A 23,683-nucleotide genomic window follows, 5' to 3' on the forward strand; every position below is an offset into this window, starting at 1 on the left:
ATGCACACACGTAACACATTCATTGAATCTGCACAGGACCCAAAGGCAAGGCTCATTAGACAATGATTTGATAGTATACACATGCTCTTGTGACGCTGGCTTACCAGATGAGTGACTATGACCTTGGCGCTGGCAAGCAGGAAGAAACCTGACAGAGACGGCCTGTCATTGTACTAAGGAGGCAAGGCCTTGGTGGCCTTCTGGTCCAGGTCATCAGATTGGTCCTTACAAACTTGCAAACACAAGTTGCAACAGCCTTACTCCTTAACCCCCAAATGCTCACTTCTCAGAAAGCTGCCCAGCAGCAACTGAAAATTGTAAATGTATCCATTCCCAGAGGGGAATGCCTAATGGATGGAGCTTGACTAGGCCAGGGATCCCACAGAAACTTTGGCCCAGCACACACAGTCTTTGGTTCTCCTTTGGATTCTGCTAAGGATTGAACTTGATGGCTTTGGACACATTGCCCATCCCCCAAGCGAGGAGCACAATGAAGATGCTGCATGGATTGAGTCAAGAAGAAGGCCGAATGACATCCCTGTGGAAGAAGGAAGCAGCAGTTGATGTTGGTAGAGCCTTTAGGGTTTTGTTGTTTTGGTTGTTTCTGTTTGTAAGTGTGAATCACTCTGCCTCAAGGCCAGATGTGCAGCCCATGGAGAGGAAGGGCAGGTGGGCAGGCACCACTGGCCTGAGTTGCAGCAGAGCCAGCACACAGCGCAGGAGAGTGAGATGGGATGGGGTGGGATGCTCAACTGCAGACTTGCTGTCAGGTGGTCTTCCACTCTCTGGTAGGGGCCAGGAGCAACAAGCTCTGAAGGCTGTGTCTACCGGAGCAGTTTAGTATCAGAATCAAATAAAACTTGTGACACAGTCAATCGGACACATCTTTAATGATAATATGTAATGATTATCATGCTGCACTGTAATTAGGTATAAATGGTAAGAGGTTCCCAGGAATGACCATAATTATGATGACTTTTACAGAGTGGGACCAAATATTTCTGAGGTTAGCCAGAATAGGGGTGGGGACTGGGAGTGGTTGGACAGGAGGTAGAGCAGAGACCTGGTTCCAAGTCATTCCTCTGGTTCTCCTTCCTCTCCCCACCCTACCCCAAGGTGACAGGTCCCTCCACCCCTTATTGGGGAAGAGAAAAAAGATCTGATGAGGGGCCTGGGGCTTGAGTGTCTAGCTCCTTCCTCCAGCCAAGGAGAGGTCACCCCAAAGCTCCTAGGGTTAGGGAACCTTGGATGTTCAGAGGGGCTTTAGGTTACTTACTCCCCACTTTTCCATAAGGTCTGACTTCTACCAAGTAGTCTTAAGCCAAAAAAATATATGTCTAATGTGTAGAACTTTTTTGGATTCTGCTTTGAGCAAATCCATGTAAAAAGACATTTTTGAGACAATTAGGTAAAACTTAACAGGGACTAGTATTAGATGTTATTAAGGAATTATTAATTTTGTTGGGTTTGATAATGGTATTGTGGTGATATTTAAAAAAAGTGCTCATCTGGAGATGCATACTTACAGGCTGTGAAATGATATGACATCTGGGATTTTACTTCAAACCACTTCAGAAAAAAAATGGGGGATAGAAGAATTAAGAATGATAGAATGTTGATAATTGTTGAAACTGGCTGATTGGTACACACACTCTGGCAGTGATTCGTATGCTAGTGAAAATTAGTTTGATCATGCTAATAATACCTAGCAAATGCAGGCAGCTCCAGGAATGGGATTTTGACATATATAATATGCAGATGGGGATAAGTGCTGCAAAAAAAAAATAATAATAATAATAAAGTAAGGTAAAGGGGTTAAGGGAATGCTGGGTGGTTATGCAAGACCAAACTTGTAAGGCACTTAGGCCCTTATGAGCTTTTTCAAGTCCCCTCTGTAACTTGGGCTTCTGCCATGTTGGACTCCATGCCATTTGTTCCCTGGGTTTCTTTCACCAAGGCCTCCTGGGCCTCTTGGTCTATATATGTACTTTAACCTTATTCCTGACTTAATTCTCCCTTGCTATACCTGACTAATCCATAGTCCTCTTTTGAAACTTTCTCTAGGTACTTCTTCCAGGAAGCTTTCACAGGATCTTCCCTCTTCCTGTTTCCACTCTATTCCCTGGGTTGGATGCCATCTTCTGTGTTTCCATAGTAACCCTGCATGAATATCTATTGTAGCATTTACCATGCTGTACTGTAATTCTCTTCCAGACAAGACTCTGAGCTCTTTGAGGATCGACAGAATGTCTTTTCTCTCTAATAGTTTGGGGCCCAGCATAGGGCCTTTATGGAACATGGTACGGATCCTATGCTTGCTTAATGCATACATGAATGAATGGATGGATGAAAAAATGACTATGCTCCCTGGCAGAATATTGGAGATTTGGTAAGCATTCTCCATCCCAAATCAAATGCTGGGGAAGTAGAGTTACTAGTGTCTGTTCAGATACCAAAGGGAGAAATATACTTAGTATCCTTGGATCTATTTTCAACTCTATGATGATGATAATAAAAACCATGTTCACATCTGATATTTATTGCACAGACTCTAAAGCTAGACTGCCTGGGTTTTAATTTTGACTCTACCATTTGCTAGCCATGTGGTTTTGGACAAGTTACTTACATTCTCTGTGCCTCTGTTTTTTCATCTGGAAAATGGGGATTATAATAACACTACTATGTTGTAAATGAGACAAAGTTCTGCAAAGCGCCTAGAAAAGTACTTGGCATATAGTTAAGTGCTATTTTAGAGGTTTCTATTATTACTTATTATTTTGGGCCAGGGACTGTGCTAAATGCTTTATATATTAATTCGTGTATACTGAGTGCCTGCCAGTTCTAGGGCCTGGAGGTAGAGTGCCTTCATGGAGCTTATATTGGACCTAATTTTATTCACACACTATATGAGGGAGGTACTACACATGTCACCATTATACAAATAAGAAAAGTGAGGCTTAAAGATGTTAAGTAACTTCTCTAATACCACAGAGCTAGAAAGTTCAGGATTAGGATTCTATTTCTATTTCTTGTGACTCTAAAAACCATTGCTCTAGACTAGGGGTGACAAACTACAGCCTATGGGCCAAGTCGTTTCATTTCTTCCTTGAGATATAATTCATTTATCATAAAATTCACTCTTTTAGAGTGCACAATTCAGTATATTCACAGGAAGTATATTTACAAAGTGTGCAAACACCACCACTATCTACTTCCAGACTATTTTCATCACCCAAAAAAGAAACCCCATAACCATTAGCAGTCACTCACCATTTCCCTCATCCTTCATCCTCTGGCAACTGTTAATCTACTTTATGTCTCTGTGGTTTTACCTATTCTGTACATTTCACAGACATGAAATCATACAATATGTGCCTTTTTCATTTAGCATAACGTTTTCAAGGTTCATCAGTGTTGTAGCACATATCAGTGTATTAGTACTTCATTCATTTTTATGGCTGAATAATATTCCATTGTATGGCTATATCACATTTTATTTTTACATTCATCAGTTGATGGACATTTAGGTTGTTTCCACCTTTTTGCTATTGTGAATAGTGCTGCTATGAGCATATGTATACAAATTTATTTTATTTATAAATTTATTTCTCTCCCCTTCCCTGCCCCCCGCCCCCCCCCCCAGTTGTCTGCTCTCTGTGTCCATTCGCTGTGTGTTCTTCTTTGTCTGCCTTTATTCTTGTCAGCTGCACCAGGAATCTGTGTCTTTTTGTTGCGTCATCTTGCTACGTCAGCTCTCCATGTGTGCGGCACCACTATTGGGCAGGATGCACTTTTTTCACGCTGGGTGGCTCTCCTTATGGGGTGCACTCCTTGCACATGGGACTCCCGTACGTGGGTACACCCCTGCATGGTATGGCACTCCTTGCGTGCATCAGCACTGTGCATGGGCCAGTTCATCACACGGGTCAGGAGGCCCTGGGTTTGAACCCTGGACCTCCCGTATGGTAGGTGGACACTCTAACCATTGAACCAAATCCACTTCCCTACAAATTTTTGTTTGAATACTGGTTTTCAATTCTTTTGGGTATATATCTAGAAGAACTGCTGGATCATATGGTAACTTTATATTTTGCTTAAAAATTTTTAATAGCTTATTGAGATATTCATATACCATACAATTCACAAATTTAAGAAAAGATTTATTTCTCCCCCCACCATTGTTTTTGCACTTGCTGTCTGCTTTCTGTGTCCATTTGCTGTGTGTTCTTCTGTGTCTGCTTGTCTTCTTTTTAGGTGGCACTGGGAACCGATCCTGGAAACTTCTGGAGTAGGAGAGAGGTGTTCAATCTCTTGTACCACCTCAGGTCCTGGTCTGCTGTGTCTCTTATTGTTTCTCCTCTGTGTCTTTTTGTTGTGTCATCTTGTTGCACCAGCTCTCTGCGTGGGCCAGCACTCCATGTGGGCCAGTACTCTTGCTCAGGCCAGCACTCCTGCTTGCCATGTGGGCCAGCTTGCCTTCACCAGGAGGCCCAGGGAATTGATCTCTGGACCTCCTATACGGTAGATGGGAGCCCAATCACTTGCGCCACATCTGCTTCCCTCAATTCACTAATTTAAAGTACACAATTCAACGATTTTCAGTATATTCACAGATATGTGCAACCATCACCACAGTCAATTTTTAAATATTTTCATTACCTCAAAAAGAAACTTCATACATTTTAGCTGGGCTCCTGGTAGTCTGTAATCTACTTCCTATCTATGAATTTGTATATTCTAGTTATTTAATATAAGTGAAATCATGCACTGTTTGTTCCTTTGTGTCTGGCTTATTTCACTCAACATGATTCATTCAAGGTTCATCCATGTTGTAGCATGTATTAGAATTTCATTCCTTTTTATGGCTGAATACTACTCCATTTTGTTTAACCATTCTTTTGTTGATGGGCATTTGGATTGCTTCCACCTTCTGCGAACTGTAAACAATGTCACTGGGAACATTGGTTCAACTGGTAAATATCTGTTCAAGTCCTTGCTTTCAGTTCTTTTGGGTATAAGTTGGGTTATATGGTAATTTTATAGTTAACTTTCTAAGGAAATACCAAACTGTCATCCACAGCTGCTGTTCCATTTTACATTTCCACCAATAATGTTCAAGGCTATTTCTCCACAACCCTGTCAGCATTGTTATATTCCATTTTTAAATAGTAGTCATTCTAGTGGGTATGACTGGTATCTCATTGCAGTTTTTTTTTTTTTAAAGATTTATTTTTTATTTACTCCGCCCCCCCCACCCAAGTTGTCTGCTCTCTGTGTCCATTCACTGTGTGTTCTTCTGTGTCTGCTTGTATTCTTGTAAGTGGCACTGGGAATCTGTGTCTCTATTTATTTATTTATTTATTTCTCTCCCCTTCTCCCCTCACCCCGGTTGTCTGTTTTCTGTGTCTATTTGCTGCGTTGTCTTCTTTGTCTGCTTCTGTTGTCAGAGGCACGGGAATCTGTGTTTCTTTTTGTTGCGTCATCTTGTTGTGTCAGCTCTCCGTGTGTGTGGCACCATTCCTGGGCAGGCTGCACTTTCTTTCGTGCTGGGCGGCTCTCCTCATGGGGCGCACTCCTTGTGCGTGGGGCTCCCCTACACGGGGGACACCCCTGCATGGCACGGCACTCCTTGCGCGCATCAGCACTGGGCATGGGCCAGCTCCACACGGGTCAAGGAGGCCTGGGGTTTGAACCGTGGACCTCCCATGTGGTAGACGGACGCCCTAACCACTGGGCCAAGTCCGCCGCCCCTGTGTCTCTTTTTGTTGCATCATCTTCCTGCACCAGCTCTCCGTGTGTGTGGTTCCACTCCTGGGCATGCTGCACTTTTTTTGCACAGGGTGGAACTCCTTATGGGGCGCACTCCTTGAATGTAGGGGTCCCCTATGCAGGGACACCCCTGCATGGCATGGCATTCCTGTGCGCATCAGCACTGTACATGGGCCAGCTCACCACATGGGTCAGGAGGCCCTGGGTTTGAACCCTGAACCTCCCATGTGGTAGGCAGATGCTCTATTAGTTGAGCCAAATCTGTTTCCCTCTCATTGCAGTTTTGATTTGTGTTTCCCAAATGGCTAATGATGTTGAGCATCTTTCCATGTGCTTACTGGACATTTGTATTTTTTCGTTGGAGACCTGTCTCTTCAAGCCTTTTGTCTATTTTATTATTATTACTATATTTTTGTCAATTTTAAAATTGGGTTATCAGATATATGGTTCCGTATATCTGCAGGTTGTCTTTTCATTTTCTTGATAATGTCCTATATGATGCACAAACACTTTAATTTTGATGAAGTCCAATTTATCCATTTTTTCTTTTGTTGCTTGTTGCTTTTGGTGTAAAATCTAAGCATGCGTTGCCTTATTCAAGGTCCTGAAAACATTTCCCTATATTTTTTCCTAGTTGTAATTGTAGATCTTATATTTAGGTTGTTAATCCATTTTCAATTAATTTATGTATATGGTTCTCATAATTTTTGTTGATGACAGAATTTGTAAAATTATGTAATGTGGCAATTCTGGAAATCAGATTCTTCCTCTTCTCGTTTTTTTTTTTTTTTTTTTTTTTGCTGGTTGTGTTTGTTTATTAAGTGACTTTTCTGAACTAATTCTGTAAAGCTTGTATTCTTTTGTCCTGTATGGCCACTGAAATTCCTACTTGGTAAGCTTAGTGGTCAGCTAATGATTGGATAGAGATTTCTTTAAATTCCTGGAACCAATAAGTCTTCTAGTTTTTGCTGAGAGGTTCTATGTACATGTTGGGGCATGCTTTCAACACCCAGCCATGCAGTTAAAAACTCTGCCTTAGCCTTCACTTCCTCATTGTGCAGAGCCTCAAGGTTAGCCAGAGACGGGTCAGCCAGAACCAAGATCTTAGGCCTTTCTCAGGTCTTTCCTGAGCATACAAACAGTCATTGGCATACTCACAATGCTATACATGTGTGTGGCATTCTAGATTCCCAGGAATATGCTGGAGCTTTTCAAAGCCCCAGTGAGCATCTCATTCCACAGCTTTTCTTTTTAAGCTTCTTGGTTAGTCTATTGTTTACTCCAACTGCTCTCTCTGGCAGGCATGAAGTTAATCACTTGCCTCTGAATGCTTTTGACTAATGCCCCAGGGAAGAGGGTTTTTCACACTGAGTGAGTTCTGAATCAGGTCAAATAAAGAAAGCTTTGCAAGTGGTGTCTTACAGGGAACCACTAGACAGGTCAAATCATCAATATTCTCTGGAAATGAGGCTTTGAAGGAGGTGTAACATTGTTCTGCCTCTTTTATTTGCTGCCAGGCTGCTGTTTTTCACTGTTATTGTGGGCTGCTGGTTCTCAAGGCCTTTGACTGTTTCTGTAAGTAAAGTTTTATTGGAATATAACCACACACTCATTTATGCATTCTCTATGGTTGCAGTAAAAAAAATCCAAATATTGTTTTTTTTTCCTATGGCTGCTTTTGTGCTACAACAGTAGAGATGAATAGTTGCAGCCCAAATGGCCGGCAAAGCCTAAAATATTTACTATCTGCCCTTTACAGAAAGTTTGCTAACCTCTGTTCTAGGCCAGTGCTGTCCAGTAGAAATATAACATAAGCCATATATGTCATTTAAATTTTTTTGAGTAGCCCTATTAAAAAAGTCAAAAGAAATAGATGAAGATAAATTTTTTTTTTGGTATGGGGGGTTGGGGATTGAACCCGGGACCTTGTATGTAGGAAGCTGGTGCCTGACCACTGAGCCACACTGTCTTCCCTAAGTTGGTTTTTTCATTTGTTTTGCTTGCTGTTCATTTTTGTTTTTTCAGGAGGCACTGGGAACTGAACCTGGGACCTCCCATGTGGGAGGCAGGAGCTCAACCGCTTGAGCCACATCTGCTCCTTAATTTTAAGAATACATTTCATTTAGTTCAATATATCCAATATATTATTTCATATGAAAATATAAAAATTATTAATGTGATATGAGATTTTTAAAAAAGATTTATTTATTTCCCCCCTTCCCCTCCTCCCCCTCCTCCCGCCCTGCTGTTTTTGCTGTCTGTGTTGTCTTCTCTTCTCATTTTCTCTCCTCTAGGATTCACCAGAATTTAATCCTGGAGACCTCTAGTGTGGAGAGAGGTTCCCTGTCAATTGCGCCACCATAGTTCCTGGTTTCTGCTGTGCTTCACCTTGCATTTCCCCTTGTCTCTCTTTTGATGCGTCACCATCTTGTTGTGTGACTCACTTGTGCGGGCACTGTTTCACCACATGGGCATGCTTCCTTTTCTTCTTTTTCACCAGGAGGCCCCAAGGATCGAACCCAGGTCCTCCCATATGGTAGGCAGAAGCTCTATCACTTGAGCCACATCTACTTCCCATGATATGAAATTTTTTACTTTCTTTTTTTGCACTAAGTCTTTGAAACTTGGTGTGTATTTTACACTTACAGAATGTATCTATTTGGACTAGCCACATTTCAAGTGCTTGATAACCACATGTAGCTAGTGGCTACCGTACTGGACAGCATAGTTCTAGACCCTTACGTAACTCAATGGTTCCTGGACCAGCAGCACTGCATCTCCTGGGAGCTTGAGAGAAAGGTACATTTTCAGAACCTACCCCAGACTTAACTGAATCAGAATCTGCATTAACAAGCCCTAGGTGATTTACATGCATATTAATGTTTGAGAAGCATAGCTCTCTACTACTATGGTATGCTACCTCTCTTTGGGATAAAGGCTCAGTGTACCCCAAGGTATTATTCTAATATAAAATGTCACCTTCTGTTTAAGTTCTCATTCTGTTCACTACATCAGTGTTGAATTGTCTGAAAGTCAATCAACTAAGATGATTAGACAATGTGCTAGGCAGTGTAGGGGTTCCCGAGCTGAAGAGGACATGGTCCCTGCTTTCAGGGAGCTTACAACTGCCAAAGAATGCTTGGAGAATATTGGTCTGCACAAGAAGTCTAGTCTTCTTCCACACTAAAATCCTCAAACAACTTCTCCACTGCAAATGTAAATGTGGCAACTGGGCACTGGATTGCTCAAGCAGGCATTCAACTTAAGAGGTTCACGGGACAAAAACAAAACAGTTTCACTCCATTTGAAATTGGCTCACAGCAACTGTCTGAAGCAAACACTCAAGCTTTAGGACATGAACTCAATGGGTTCTTCTGAAAGGGTAGCAACCCTATGTTTGTATAACAGGGAAGTTATAACACTCATCATGCTCAGATTCAGGAACTGTGCATTCAAGTCAAGAGAAACCTGACAGTCTAATTTCCAGGTTCCAGTGAATTAGAATAGGAATTCCTTTTTAAAGCAAAGAAAATAAGAAATGAGGAAGTGCCAGTCCTTATTTCTCTGTGTAGGTGTTGACAAGCTATTAAATCATTAGGCTGTCCCTTGCCAGAAGCTGCAGGATAAATCTTGGAAGTTGACAAATGGTCAGCAGCTCTGTGTGTGCCTGCACACTCAGAGACACACACAAAGGGCACATTGTATCCCTTGGTTTATCTCCTGGCTGTATAAATATTTCATCTGATATTTGGATTGAATTCTGAGCTAGTTTCCCACCAAGCTGATAGTTTTTAAATCTGCTTTCATCAACCTACGATAAACTCTCTAACCTGTCTACATAGTGCAGTGTACTCTGTCCACTGGGAAACAGAACGAATGGAGCCAGGAGATCCCTGACATAACTTTTCTCAGATGTCTGAAGATGACGAATTGCACCCAACCTCTGCCCAAGCCAGAAACACAAGCTATGAGGCACTTGCCTCATCCCATTATACCAGTACCCATGAGCCCTTACCAGACTAGCCCAGTGCCAGAAGGAGGTTACAACATATAATTTAGACCTGCCATCTTATTAAGATAGTTCTTTGGCTCAGCACAATTATGCCACTGCCAGATGAGGATGGCTGTAATCTCGCCCATTCTGGGTTGTATTCATGCTGGTTTCTCTTCAGTTTCAGATGCATTTCAGTTCCTTCAGTTGTCCAAAATGTAGAAACCCTGTGGTAACCTAAACCACAAATTACCAGCTCAGAAAGCTCCTCTTTGGTAAGGAAAAGAAAGGAAGTACTGATACATGCTATAACATGGGTGACCCTTGAAAACATTATGGAAGTGAAAGAAGCTAGTCAAAAGACACATATTGTATGATTCTATTTGGATCAAATGTCCAGAATAGGCAAATCTGTAGAGACAGAAAGCAGATTAGTGATTGCCAGGGGTTGGGAGAAGAGGGAATGGAGATTGACTGCTATTAGTTATAGGATTTCTTTTGGGAGGGGGGAAGAAAATGATCTGGGATTAGTGGTAATGGTTGCACAACTTTGCCTATATACCGAAACCACTGAATTGTACATTTAAAATGGGTTGATTGTGCGCTATGAGAATTACATCTCAATAAAGCTGCCTTAAAAAATTAAGTCATTAAACAGTTTCTCTCTCCCCCTCAACGAAAGAAGAAAACTCCTATAGCTCAATCTTTCTAGTCTTGCTCTTTCATATTCTGCTTATAGGAGAAAGAAACAAAAGAAATGCATGAAACCTGGTACTAGGAAAGCTATAGGATCCAAACAGTTTACCCAGTCTACTGCTACAGTCCACTATCATTCATTCATTCACTCATTGAAAGTACTGGGCAGTGGGGATACAGCATGAGTAAACCCTGCCCTTTCTATTCATATTAGAAGCTTATGAAAATGATGTTCTTAAGTTTGATCTTGAGACCCTCTGGATTCTGAATCATCAAAGATTACAATGTTTTCATTACAATGTTAGGGATAATTGAATGCTAATTTCTTTGGAAATAGGGAATTTGAGGATGATATACTTTTCGGAAAGTTTTAATACCTGAAGTGTAAAGTATATTAGGTAATTTATACTAATATTAAAGTAAAATATTTAAAGAACAAGGAAGGATGCAAACTTCCTGTTTCCCTAAGGTATTGTAATCAAGAGAACTTAATAAAAATAGTCAAACTAGAAAGGTGACAGCATGTATTCACAGATTTCCTCCTTTTAAAGGAATTGCTTGGTGGGAAGATGATGGAATAGGAAGCTCCAGGAAACAGCCCCTCCATCAAAAACAACTGTTGAACTGGCAGGAACTGTCAGAACTAATTATTTTGAAATTCCAGGGTCTTGTGGAACACTATGCAGCAACCAAGGAGGAACTAGAGGAAGAGGCTGCTAAATTGTAGTAAACATCAGTGAATTTCACCCTCCCTGCAGCTGCTACCATTCCCCATTCCCCAACCTCATGTCAGGCAGCAGTGGGGACTGGAGCTCGGGCTCTTTCCACAGCTTGCTGGTACTAGGGTGGAATATAAAGACCTATTCCTTCAAACCCCAGGAGTGTGTAGTTTCATCCCAGATTTCTATCTTTGATCAGCTACTTCAGATCTCTGGGGGCTGGCTCTGAGGGTGGCCATTGTTCTAACTTCCCTCAGACAAAAGTGGCAGAGGAATCTTAAAGACAGCATTCTTCCTCAAAAAAAACTGAAAACAGTTAAACAGTTGCAGTAACTGGGTGAGTACCGAATCAAGAAAAACACTGCTTCAAAAGCTACATGAGATGCTCTTGGTGACCTTACTGACCCCTCCCCCACCCTCTCCTCAATGTGGTGTGTAGCCAGCCTGCACTCCCATTGTGGATTCCTGGTCTTGTTCCAGAGGGAGCAGAGTAACCCCTATGCACATACTGAGGTGCCAGTATATCAAGGCAAATCTATCAGGTAGAAATCTGAAAGACTGAACCAGGAAATTTGTCTCCAGCTTGCCCTCCTAGAATTTGTCCTGAGGGTAGAGAAGCAGCTTCCAGACAGCTAAAGCAGTGTAAAAAAATAATTAAGTCAAAACAGGCCGGGACAAAAGTATATTACAAAGGGAGTAAAGGGGGGCATTCAAACTCCTGTAAACTTTTTTTTTTTTTTTAAAGATTTATTTATTTATTTAATTTCCCCCCCTCCCCTGGTTGTCTGTTCTTGGTGTCTATTCGCTGCGTCTTGTTTCTTTGTCCGCTTCTGTTGTCGTCAGCGGCACGGGAAGTGTGGGCGGCGCCATTCCTGGGCAGGCTGCACTTTCTTTTTCACGCTGGGCGGCTTTCCTCACGGGCGCACTCCTTGTGCGTGGGGGCTCCCCCACGCGGGGGACACCCTTGCGTGGCACAGCACTCCTTGCACGCATCAGCACTGCGCATGGCCAGCTCCACACGGGTCGAGGAGGCCCGGGGTATGAACCGCGGACCTCCCATATGGTAGACGGACGCCCTAACCACTGGGCCAAAGTCCGTTTCCCTCCTGTAAACTTTTAACAGGGGAATTCCTAAGGCCTCGAGCAAGCACAAGCCCAGGAAAAGAAGCAGACTCGAAGGTTCCATGCAGGTTCAGAAAAGATGGAGAGGACGCTGAATTCCACATTAGCCTCAGGCTATAGTCTTGATAGGAGGGCTAAGCTCTGAAGAAGATCATCAGCCAAAGCAGAGCCAATTTGCAAAGACTGTGAAAGAAGCTTTTAACTTTGGTCTGTTTGTTTTGGTTACATCCTGGCACTCAGGAAAATCTTTGTATCACGAGGTGGCTACAAGCTTAAGGAACAGACAGATCAGGGACTAAATCTCAAAGTTAACAGTTTAAAATATTAAAATGTACAGTGAGCAACTAAAGGTTATAAGACAAAGAAAGAAACAGGAAATGATGATCCATCCATAAGAACAACATAAAAATCAAGAAACTGTCAACAGAGAGGAACAGACTTTGGATATACTGGACTAAGACTTTAAATAACTGATCCTTAATATATTCAAGGAGATAAAGGAAAACAGAGAAAAAAACGAAAGATATGAGGAAAACAATGAATGAACAATATGGGAATATCTTTGGGATTCTCAGTAAGAACCAAACAGAACTACTGGAGCTGAAGATCACAATAACCGAAATGAAAATTTCTCTTGAGGATTTCAAGAGAAGAATGGAGATGGCAGAAGAAGGAATTTGTGATCATGAAGACAAGACAATAAAAATGATTCAGGTTGAGGATCAGAAAGAAAAGAGCAAATAAAGGCTAAGAGACCAATGGCACACCTTTAAGCATACCAATATATGCATTATGGGAGTGCCACAAAGGAAAAAAAAAAGAAAGGGACAGAAGGAATATTCAAAGAAATAATAGCAGAAAACTTCCCAAATTTAACAAAAAACATGAATCATTCAAGAAGTCCAATGAACTCCAAACAGAATAAACTCAAAGAGAACTATGCCCAGATATATCATAATCTGTCCAATGCCAAGGACAAGGAAAGAGTTCTGAAAGCTGCAAGAGAAAAGCAATGAGTTACATACAAGGGAATCTGAATACAATTAAGGGCTGATTTCTCATCAGAAACCATGAAGTCAAGAAGAAGTTGGTATGAAATATTTAAAGGGTTGAAAGAAAACAATTGCTAACCAAGAGTTTTATATTGAGCAAGACTTTCTTTAAAAAATGAGGTAGAGATGAAGACACCCTAGAAAAATGTAAGCTTAGGGAATATATCACCACCACACCTGCCCTGTAAGCAAAGCTAAAGGGAGTCCTTCATATTGAAAGGAAGCAGCATAAAGAAAAAAAACCTCTGGTAAAAGTAACCATACGGGTAATGATAAATGCCAGTACTATTGTGTTGTATTTTTTGGCACATATCTCCTCTTCTACTTCTTACAGGTTCTAAAATGCAAATACATAAAAACCAATGATAACTCTGTGATTTGGGGCAAACAATGTACAAAGATATAATTTATAATAAATACTAAAATAAGATGAAGGATGGAAGAGTATAAGAACAGTGTATGTGCATGCTATTAAAGTTAGGTTGGTATTAGATAAAATATGATTGTTATAGATTTGAGATGTTAAATTTTTGCTCCTGTAACTACAAAAAATTGTATAAAAATATATTCAGAAAGAAATGAGCAGGACAAAATGGCACAATGGAAAAAAACAAATAAATATGGAAGTAGGCATTAATGGATAAATTAGTAGTTACTTTAAATGTAAATGGAGAGGAGATCTGGGAAGATGGCATTGGAGTAGATAGGCAGGGCTCAATGCTCTCACAAAAATAATAGAGAAAGGGCCAAAAGCTGTCCAAGGCAACTGTTTTGAGGTTCAACAGACCAAGACTTTTCTATAACACTCAAAGGGTGATGGACAGAGAGACAAATCTGTCTCCCCCCAGGGATGTTGGAAGGGCTCCCATCCTCCACTCTCAAGAAATTAAGCTTGGATAAAACCCCTGGTTCACTGCAGCCAACTGAGAGGGGAACAGACATCTTCCTTCCTCTTAGTTGTTAAAAGGGAAGAGGGAGGGTGAGTTGAGGGCTTCTCATCTGTGAATTTGACCAGTAGTGCCCCCTTTGAATCTTGGCTATGGCCAGACCAGAAACACTGGAAAGAGGAGTTGAAAGAAACACCTCTGTGGAAAGGATCACTGACAAGCACCATCTGCTGGATGGCCAGAAAATTGGAAGGAGAAAAACTGCTTTTAGGTCTCTCTTTATCTCCCTGGGAGAAAATCTGTACCCTATTAGTGAGTCCCTGGTCCGGTTTTGATAAATTAAGCTGGGAAATTTTAAAGACTTAGAATAAGTTGAACCAAAAATCAAAGAAGAGCTATGAAAAAAAAAAAAACTAGGCAAGAGAGAAATTTAACATCAGAGTAAATCCACCAACATATTCAGATGCCTAGACATCACCAAAAAATTACAAGCCATACTAGGAAACAGGAAGAGATGGCCCAGCCAAAGGAACAATGTAAACATCCTGAAGAGATACAGGATTTAAGACAATTAATCGATGATAATTACACAGCTTTCTTAAATTAATTCAAAGAATTGAATGAAAATATGACTAAAGAGATAAAGGATATAAAGAAGACACTGGGTGAATATAAAGAACAATTAAAAAGCCTGCAGAATAGAATATCAGAAGTAAATGTAGCATTGATGTGGAGAAAGTGGCCATGGTAGCTGCTGAGGGTAGGGAGTAGGAAGAAAAGATGTGATGTGGGGGCATTTTCAGGACTTAGAGTTGTCCTGGGTGGTACTGCAGGGATAGTTACTGGACATTGTATGTCCTGCCATGGCCCACTGTGTGGACTGGGGGAAATTATAAACTATTATGTGGACTATTGACCATGTGGTGCAGCAGTGCTCAGAGATGTATTCACCAAGTGCAATGAATGTCTCATGATGATGTTCTTATGGGATGAGTGGGGTGAGGGGGGTGGGGAGTATATGGAGACCTCATATTTTTTGAATGTAACATTAAAAAAATAAATAAAGACAAAAAAATATTTTTAAAAAAGCCTGCAAAGAGCCTTTCCATTTGGCAGCAGCCATCAGGGTAAGCCAAGATGGGTGCTTGCAAATAAATCCAGAAGCTGTGGAGGAAGAAACAGTCTGATGTGATGCACTTTCTTTGAGCATCCACTGCTGGCCATACTGCCAGCTCTCTGCACTCCACAGGGCACCCCACCCCACCAGGCCGGATAAAGTGCTCAGAATGGGATACAAGGCCAAGCAAGTTTATGTCACCTAAAGGATTCAAGTGCACCATGGTGACTGTAAACACCCTGTTCCCAAGGGTGCAACCTATGGCAAGCCTGTTCATCATGGTGTTAACCAGCTGAAGTTTGCTTAAAGCCCTCAGTCTGTTGCTGAGGAGTGAGTTGGATGGCATTGTGGGGCACTAAGAGTCCTGAAATCCTACTGGGTTGAAGGTTCCACATACAACTTCTTTGAGGTTATCCTCATTGATCCATTCCATAAAACTATCAGAAGAAATCCTGACACCCAATGGATCACCATGCTAGTCTACAAGTACAGGGAGATGTGTGGGCTGACCTCTGCAGGCCCCAAGAACCATGGCCTTGGAAAGGGTCACAAGTTACACCTCACTCTTGGTGGTTCTCACCATGTAGCTTGGAGAAGGCACAATACTCTCCAGCTCCACTGTTATCACTAATCTATAAGTAATGTTTGTAAAATTCATACCTAATAAACAATTTAGTACAGTCATGTCTACATAAAAGTGTTCTTTGTTAAAACAGTAGTTGTCTGCAGATTGTTTCATGGATATATTGTCAAATTATGAAAGTTAAAGTGCAATAATGTTTGAAGAATATAAAGTGATCATGTATTGTGTTTCTAATAAGATAAACAATTTTGTTTTTGCTTTATATTATTAGGGAGTTATATGTCATGCTTAGAAATGCCATGCTGTGTGGTATAATAGGTGTAAAAATAAATTCTTTAAGAGGAAAAAATAAATAAAAGCCTGCAAAGAAAAGTAACAGAGTTATTGGGAATGAAAGACATGACAGATGAGATTAAAAATACATTAGAGGCACATAACAGCAGATGTGAATTGCTTGAAGACAGATTTAGTGATTTCAAGGATAGAACATCTGAACTTGAAAAGACAGTACAGAAATGAGAAAAGAATGGAAAAAATGGGTCAGGGTCTCAGGGAACTGAATGACAACGTGAAATGTTAAAACATATATGCTATTGGTGTCTCAGAAGGAGAAGAAAATGGAAAAGGGGCAGAAAGGGTATTTGAGGAAATAATGACCAAAAACTTTACAACCCTTATGAAAGACATAAATATCAATATCCAAGAAGGACAACAGACCCCAAAAGGAATAAATCCGAATAGATGTATTCCAAGACACCTACTGTTCAGAATTACAAATATCAGAGATAAAGAGAGGATTCTGAAAGCAGTAAAAGAAAAGAAAAGCATCACATACAAAGGAACCTCAATAAAACAAAGTGAAAATCTCTCATCAGAAACCAAGGAGGTGTGAAGAAAGTGGTATGATGTATTTAAGGTACTGAAAGAGAAAAACTGCCAGCCAAGAATTCTGTATCTGGTAAAACTGTCCTTCAAAGATGAGGGTGATTTCAAAGTCTTCACAAACAAACAAAAACTGAGAAAGTATGTTACCAAAAGACCAGAATTACAAGAGATATCAAAGGGAGAGCTTCAGCTGGAAAGGAAAAAAAGAGGGGCAAGAGACTTGGAGAAGACTACAGAAATGAAGATTATTAGGAAGGGTAAATTAAATGGTAAAAAGACAGACAATAGTACAATATGACAACAGAAAGCCAAAGGACAAAATGGATGAAGTAAGTAATAACATTGAATATTAATGGCTTGAATTCTCCAATCAAAAGACATAGACTGATAGAATGGATAAAAAATATGAGCCACATACATGCTGTCTAAAAGAGACTCATGTCAGATGTTAGGACACAATCAGGTTGAAAGTAAAAGGCTGGAAAAAGATATTCCATGCAAATAGTAATGAAAAAAGAGCTGAAGTAGTGATACTAATATCAGACAAAATAGATTTCAAATGCAAAACTGTTGAAAGTGATGAAGAAGATAATTATATATTGGAAGTGGACTTGGCCCAGTGGTTAGGGCGTCCATCTACCATATGGGAGGTCCGCGGTTCAAACCCCGGGCCTCCTTGACCTGTGTGAAGCTGGCCCATGTGCAGTGCTGATGCATGCAAGGAGTGCCGTGCCATGCAGGGATGTCCTCCGCGTAGGGGAGCCCCATGTGCAAGGAGTGCACCCCATAAGGAGAGCCACCCAGCGTGAAAGAAAGTGTAGCCTGCCCAGGAATGGCGCTGCACACACGGAGAGCTGACACAACAAGATGATGCAACAAAAAAAGAGACACAGATTCCCATGCCGCTGACAACAGAAGCGGACAAAGAAGATGATGCAGCAAATAGACACAGAGAACACACAACCAGGGTGGGGGCAGGGGAGACAAATAAATAAATAAATAAATAAATAAATAAATACTTTTAAAAAATTATATATTAATAAAATGGAAAATTTACCTAGAAGAAATAACTGTAATAAATATTTATGCACCTAACCTGGGTGCTCCAAGACACATGAGGCACACATGGACAAAATTAAAGGAAGAAATACATGCCTTTATAATAATAGTTGGAGATTTCAATACTCCACTGTCATCATTGAACAGAACATTTAGACAGAGGATAAATAAATAAACAGAGAACTTAAATAATAAGTGTATTAGTCAGCCAAAGAGGTGCTGATGCAAAGTACCAGAAATCTCTTGGTTTTTATAAAAGGTATTTATTTGAGGTAAAAGGTTATAGTTACAAGGCCCTAAAGAATCCAACTCAAGGTACCACAAGAGCTACTTTCTCACCCAAGTCAGTTTTCAAGTGTTGAAGTAAGATGGCAGGCCTGGTCTCTCCTTCCTTCTTCCTCTTAAGGCTCCATGGGTCCAGCTTCTTCAAACCTCATCTGTAGGCTGGCATAGGGTTTGTTTATTTCCAGGCTTCCTCAGTTCAGCAGCTCTGTTCTCTTTAGCTGCAAACTATCAGGCAAATGGCTTATCTCTTTTCCAGGTGCTGCAGGATCAAAGTTCTCTTTTCTCTTGTGTCTATGGAGCTCTCTTTCTTCTTGTACCTTCTTTTGTGTGTCTTCTTGAGTGAATTTCCATTTATATATCCCACCAAGGGAGCAGGGACTCAGCTGATGTGGTCGAATCAAAGCCCTAATCTTAACATAATTTAATCAAAGACATCTCAGCTGAATCTAATAAAATCAAAGGGAATCACACCCAGAGGAACAGACCAGTTTACAAACATAATCCTTCCTTTTTGGAATTCATAAATAATATCAAACTGCTACATTATGGTAAATGAACTAGACCTAACAGACATTTTTAGAGCATTACACCCCAAAACAGCAGGATATACATTCTTTGCAAGTGCTTCTTGATCTTTCTCCAGGATAGACCTTATGTTGGGTCACAAGACAAGTCTCAATAAAATAAAAAGAATAAATTATACAAAAACACTTTCTCTGATCATAATGGAATGAAGCTGGAAGTCAATAATGGATGGAATAAGAGAAAATTCATAACTATATGGAGAATAAACAACATACTCTTAAATATTCAGTGGGTCAAAGAAGAAATTGAAAGAGATATTAGTAAATATCTTGAGATGAATGAGAATGGGAAGACAACATATCAAAACCTATGAGACACTGCAAAGGCAGTGTTGAGGGAAATTTATATCACTTAATGCTTAAATTAAAAAAGAACTAAAATGGAAGATTTAACTGCACACCTGGAGGAACTAGAAAAAGAACAGCAAACCAATCCCAACAAGCTGAAGGAAAGAAATAGTAAAGATCAGAGCAGAAATAAACGAAATGGAAAAAAAAACCCATGATAAAATCAACAAAACCAAAACTTGGTTCTTTGAGAAGATAAAAAAAAAAATAGACAAACCCTTAGCTAGACTGACAAAAAAAGAAAGAAGATGCAAATAAATAAAATCAGAGATGAGAGTGAGGACATTACTAGTGACCCTGAAAAAATAAGAGAGACCATGAGAGGATACTATGAACAACTGTACGGCAAAAAACTAGACAGCATAGACGAGATGCACAAATTCCTAGAAACACATGAACCACGTACACTGACCCTAGAAGAAATAGAAGACCTCAACAAACCAATCACAAGTGAAGAGATTAAAACAGTGAATAAAAACCTCCCAAAGATGAAAAGTCCAGGACCAGATGGCTTCAAAGGTGAATTTTACACAAAATTTCAAGATGATATAACACCAATCTTGCTCAAGTTCTTCCAAAAAATTGAACATGCAAGAATGCTACCAAACACATTCTATGAAGCTAACATCACCTTAATAATGAAATCCGATAAAGATTCTATTAAAAAAAGAAAAAGAGACCAATATCTCTAATAAATATAGATGCAAAAATGCTCAATAAAGCACTTGCAAAACAAATTCAAAAGCAGGGAACCAAGAATGCCTACAACTCCAAGCAGGAGAATCACATCCATCAACCATGTGTGATCTAAGCTGCCTCTTGATATAGAGGTGGAGTGGACATCACCATCCCAGGGCCCACAGAATGGAGGAATAAAATATGGATTAGAGTGGACTTACTGGTATTCTACTTAAACTACTGTGACTAGTAATGGAAGAAACTGTAGCATTGATGTGGAGAAAGTGGCTACGGTGGTTGCTGAGGGCAAGAGGAGGGAAGAAGAGGTGTGATGTGGGGGCATTTTCAGGACTTGGAGTTGTCCTGAATGATATTTCAGGGACAGATGCAGGATGTTATATATCCTGCCGTAACCCACTGAATGGACTGGGAAAGAGTGTAAACTACAATGTAAACTATAATCCGTGCGGTGCAGCAGTGCTACCAAATGTATTCACCAAATGCAATGAATATGCCACACTGATGAAAGAGGTTGTTGATGTGAGAGGAGTGGGGGTGGGGTGGGGGGTGGGGTATTTGGGAACCTCTTATATATATAAATATATTTATTTATTTTTCTTCATTGTTTTTATTTTTTTATTTTTTATTTTTTGTCGTTGTTTTTTTAATGTTACACTCAAAAAATATGAGGTCCCCATATACACCCCATCCCCCTCACCCCACTCCTCCCCCCATAACAACAACCTCCTCCATCATCATGAGACATTCATTGCATTTGGTGAATACATCTCTGAGCACGGCTGCACCTCATGGTCAATGGTCCACACCATAGCCCACACGCTCCCACAGTTCACCCAGTGAGCCCTGGGAAGACATACAATGTCTGGTAACTGTCTCTGCAGCACCACCCAGGACAACTCCAAACCCCAAAAATGTCCCCACATCACATCTCTGCCTCCCACTCCCTACCCCCAGCAGCCACCATGACCACTTTCTCCACACCAATGCCACATTTTCTTCGATTACTAATCACAATAGTTCATGAATAGAATATCAGTAAGTCCACTCTAATCCATACTCTATTCCTCCATCCTGTGGACCTTAGAATGGTTGTGTCCACTCCACATCTATATCAAGAGGGGGCTTAGATTCCACATGGATGCTGGATGCAATTCTCCTGCTTTCAGTTGTAGGCACTCTTGGCTCCCTGGTGTTCTTATATTTTTTAACGTCACATTTTTTTTGGTGATTTATGTATCTCCAAAAAACTACAATAAAAATGCCCAAAAAAACCCTCCTACAAAACAATAAAAAGAACAAAAAACAAAAAACAAAAAACAAAACAAAAAAATCCAAAAGCACGCTAAAAGAATTATACACCATGATCAAGTGGGTTTTATCCTACATATGCAAAAGTGGTTCAACACAAGAAACTCAATTAGTGTAATAAACTACATTAATAAATTGAAGAAGGAAAACCACATGATTCTTTCAATTGATGTAGAAAAGGATTTTGACAAAATACAGCATCTTTTCTTGATAAAAACATTGCAAAAGATAGGAAAGAAGGAAGCTTTCTCAATATGGTAAAATGCATATATGAAAAACCTATAGCTGGCTGTGTACCCAACAGCTTTCCTGCTGAGATCAGGAACAAGTCAAGGATGCCCATTCTTGCCACTGTTATTCAATAATGTTCTATTAATAGAAGTTCTAGCTAGAGCAATTAGGCTAGATAAAGAAATAAAAGCACCCAAATAGGAAAGGAAGAAGTCAAACACTCACTAGTTATAGATGATTCATCCTATATCTAGAAAATCCTGAGAAATCTACAAGAAAGCTATTAGAACTAATAGACAAGTTCAGCAAAGTGGCAGGATATAAGATTAAAAACGCAAAACTCATAGCATTTCTATACACTACTGATGAGTAATCTGAGAAGGAAATCAGAAAAACAACTCCAGTTGAAATAGTGACTAAAGAATCAAATATTTAGGAATAAACTTAACCAATGGCATGAAGGACATGCACTGGTAAAAGAAACTGAAAAAGACTTAAATAAATGGAACGACCTTCTGTGTTCATGGACTGAAAGACTAAATATCATTAAGATGTCAATTCTACTCCAACTGATTTATACAGGTTCAATGCAATCCCAATAAAAATCCCAACAATCATTTTTTGCAGAAATGGAAAAGCCAATTGTCAAATCTTATTTGGAAGGGTAAGGGACCCCAAATAGCAAGAAATGTCTTAAAAAAGAAGAACAAAGCTGGAGGGCTCTCACTTCCTGACTTTAAAGCACATTACTTAGTGACAGTGGTAGAAACAGCATGGTACTGGTATAAAGACAGATTGACCAATGGAACCAAATCGAGAACTCAGAAATAGACCCTCACATCTATTGTCAAGTGATTTTGACAAGGCTATCAAGTCCTCCCAGCTGTGCCTGAACAATCTTTCAACAAATGGTGCTGGGAGAACTGGATACCATATCCAAATAAAGAAAGAGAACCCCTATCTCACACCTACAAAAATTAACTCAAAATGGACCAAGGACCTAAATATAAAATTGACATCCATAAAAATCCTAGAAGAAAATATAGGAAAACATTTTCAAGATCTCATGGTAGGCAGTAGTTTCTTAAAGCTTATACTCAAAGCACAAGCAACAAAAGAAAAAAAATAGATAAATGGGACCTCCTCAAAATTAAACACTTCTGCATCTCAAAGGACTTTGTCAAATGGTGAAAGGCAGCCAACTCAATGGAGAAAATATTTGGAAATCACATATTCAGTAAGGGTTTAATATCCATGATATATAAAGAGATGTAATGACCTAAAAATAAAAGGACAAAGAATCTGATTTAAAAATGGTAAAAGACCTGAATAGACAATTGTCCAAAGAAGAAATACATCATTGGACTTACCCTGGTCAGCTAACAGGGGGGTGAGGATGGTCAATTACCACACCAGGGTACCAAGAGAGTCTACAACTGCAAGCAGGAGAATCCCATCCATTAGCCATGTGGGATCTAAGCCCCCTTTCTATTTTGTTGTGGAGTGGACATTGCCATTCCAGGGTCCAGAGGATGGAGGAATAAAATATGGTTTAGAGTGGATTTACTGGTATTCTACCATAGAACTGTTGTGACTCTAGCAATGGAAGAAATTGTATCATTGATGTGGAGACAGTGGACAGGAGTTGCTGAGGTCAGGGAGAGGGAAGAAGAGGTGTGATATGGGAGCATTTTCAGGACTTGGAGTTGTCCTGAATGATATTTCAGGGACAGATGGAGGACATTATATATCCTGCCATAGCCCACTGAATGGACTGGGGAAGAGTGTAAACTACAATGTAAACTATAATCCATGCAGTGTAGCAGTGCTCCAAAATGTATTCATCAAATGCAATGAACGTGCTACACTGATGAAAAAGGCTGTTCAAGTGGGAGGAGTGGGGGGTGGGGTGGGGCGTGGGGTATATGAGAACCTCTTATATTTTTTAATGTAACATTTTGTGTGATCTGTGTATCTTTAAAAAAAGACAATAAAATTTTTGATTAAAAAAAGAAATACAAATGGTGAAGAAACGCATGGAAAATGCAACATTAGTAGCGATTAGGGAAATGCAAATCAAAACTAGAAGGAGGTATCTTTTCATACCTATTAGAATGGCAACTATTAAAAAGTCGGAAAACTGCAGATGTTGGAGAGGATGTGGAGATTGGAACACTTATTCACGTTGGTGGGAATGTAGAATGGTACAGCCACTGTGGAGGACTGTTTGTCAGTTCCTAAGGAACTTGAATATAGACTTGCCATGTGACGTGGCTATATCATTACTAGGTATATACCCAGAAGAACTGAGAGCAGTGACACAGACATCTGCACACTGATGTTCATAG

The 23,683-nt window shown here is 40.2% G+C and overlaps 1 protein-coding gene and 1 pseudogene across 1 annotated transcript in view; one reads left to right on the forward strand and one right to left on the reverse strand.

The window, feature by feature from the left end:
- The window catches only part of HDAC8 (histone deacetylase 8), a 427,306-nt gene that overhangs the window by 59,304 nt on the left and 344,319 nt on the right, over positions 1-23,683 (reverse strand). The gene's annotated exons all lie outside the window — the stretch shown is intronic.
- Positions 15,374-15,984, forward strand: LOC139438120 (large ribosomal subunit protein eL15-like; annotated as a pseudogene).

Source organism: Dasypus novemcinctus, chromosome X (genome assembly GCF_030445035.2).
Source record: "Dasypus novemcinctus isolate mDasNov1 chromosome X, mDasNov1.1.hap2, whole genome shotgun sequence".
In the NCBI taxonomy this organism is placed as follows: domain Eukaryota; kingdom Metazoa; phylum Chordata; class Mammalia; order Cingulata; family Dasypodidae; genus Dasypus; species Dasypus novemcinctus.